The sequence below is a fragment of the Mus caroli genome, chromosome 7 (genome assembly GCF_900094665.2).
Source record: "Mus caroli chromosome 7, CAROLI_EIJ_v1.1, whole genome shotgun sequence".
Classification (NCBI taxonomy): Eukaryota; Metazoa; Chordata; class Mammalia; order Rodentia; family Muridae; genus Mus; species Mus caroli.
Genome location: NC_034576.1, coordinates 76216625 through 76218976, shown reverse-complemented (window position 1 = coordinate 76218976; position 2352 = coordinate 76216625).

The following is a 2352-nucleotide window of genomic DNA, read 5'->3' as shown; positions in this document are numbered from 1 at the left end:
GTGTGTGTATGCACACATGAACCAGCCAGGTGTGTAAGCAAATGTATGTATGTGTAGGCCAGAGCTAAATGTTGAGTGTCTTCCTCTTTTAAAATTGCTGTCGATAGAGTTTAAATTGAGATACGATGGAGGAGTTGGTACCTGGATCTCGCCAAGTCCTTCTGGCTTCTTCCTCACTTGACTGAGCTTCAGCACAGTCCGAGATGGCTGGCAGTAAAGGAGTCCAGAAAGGCCAAGTCAAAGGTGGTTTCCTGTTCACAGCAAGCCGGCTTGCAGTTCTCTGTGGTGGTATATTCATCAACACCCAAAATCTCGGACAACCAGCCACAGATGTGTGGGCGCAACCACTGCTGTGTTCAGTGCAGCCACCCTGGAGTACCTCCCGGCAGGAGTACTTGAGTTGGCAGGAAATGCATCAAACATCTTAAAGTTAAAACATATCACCCCTGTCACTTGCAACTTGATATTTATGGAAATGAAGAATTGGACTCTCTGATTAGGGATACAATTTCAGGGTGTCATCCCATACATCCACAAATTGCTGATTGGCAAGAAAGGCCAGCAGAAGACTAAGGATGCCTGGATTCCTTGTTATCTCAGGACTCTAAATATTCTTAACAGCTGTCCGATGTTGGTGATTCCAGTGGACTGCATCTCTGTGAAAAATACAATTTTGCCTTTTTGTAATTTTATTTGAGCAAATTGAAGGCTTAATTATCCTTCCAACCAACCAAATTTCTGCATTTGAGTCTTAACCATATTTAAGTGTTCCTGTGGCTTTCAAAGAGGCTATTGATTCTGAAGTGGTGGGTTTTGATGAGTTGACTATTTAAAAAAAAAACTGTTTGGCTTATTAATTATGATGCAGAAGTTATAATAACAAACATTTGGGTTCATGCAGACATTATTTCCACTCTGGTGGATAAACTCAATAAGGTCATATTCCCCCTGAAAATAAAATATTGCTGTCATAAATACCACAATCAAAACTAACTTAAGAAGGAAATGGTTTATTTCATCTTTCAACTCCCAGGTCAGACACATTCCACCTCTGAGGGAAATAAGAGCAGGAACCTGGAGGCAGGAACTAAAAGCAGAGGCTGTGAAGGAGTGCTGCTTACTGTCTTACTCCCCATGGCTTGCTCAGCTTGCTTTCATATACAACCCAGGATGCCTTGCCCTGGAGTGGCATTATCACAGTGGGCTGCAGTGCACACCAGTCACTAACCAAGAAAATGCCCACACAGACTTGCCTACAGCACAGTCTCACTGACGCATTTTCTCCAATGGGAATTCCTTTTTCCAAATAATCCTAGCTTGTATCAAGTTGACACACTTCACTCTTCAACTAAAAAATAAGAATTTGAGACAAGGCCTCTCACTGAGCCTGGAACTCATTGATTCTGGTAGGCTATCAGGCCAGCAAGCCCCAGGGATTCCCCTGCCCCTGCACTCACCCTCTCAAAGCAAGCCCACTACCAACACAGCCAGCTCCCTTGCCTTTCCATTCCTTGCAGGTCTCAGGAGGAGCTTCTTCACTACAAAGGGAAATGCATTTCTTGTTTGTTTGTTTGTTTTATATTTAAGATCGGCCTATACTCTGATTTCTGCTGATTTTTTAAGGTCTCCTAACTTGAAAATAAGGACCAGAGGCAAGAGACAGAAGCCTTTCTCCCATTTCTGAACACTGTAGAAGCCCTGATTTAAATCCCAGTATCATTGACCATCAGAGCTGCTGCCTATATGAACATTCTGGGCTGTTACCCCAATCTTTCCAGAAGCTTTCCCTCATGAATCATCCTGTCCCCCCACACCTTTCTTCGCCTCTCTGATGCTGCCCCTCTTGCCCAGAGTCAGCAGAGGGTTGGTGTAACCAAGATAGTCCTTCCTCTCCCACATTTCAATACAGAATACCCCTTGCTCTGTGCACAGGGGTGTGCTTCCCACTGCTCCCTCAGCCTTCTGGTGGCAGCTGTAAGAACCCATCCCAGGTCCTGCTCACTTTTCTGCAAAGCTGTTTGCTTCAGAGATGTGTTAGTCTCCAATGTTTGAATAAAATTTTGAATAAAATGTTTAATAAAATCAAGGTATTTGTTTATTTATTTATCTATTATTCTCATGTATATAGGCCTGAGTGAGTTTATGCATATTATCTGTGTGTGGTGGAGCCCATGAAGGCCTGAGGAAGGCATTGAATCACCTGAGACTGGAGTTACAGGCAGCAGTAAGCCACCCATGATGTGGGTGTTGGAAACAGAACCCACATCCTCTTCAAGAATAATAAGAACTCTCACCCACTGAGCCATCTCTCTCTCTCTCTCTCTCTCTCTCTCTCTCTCTCTCTCTCTCTCT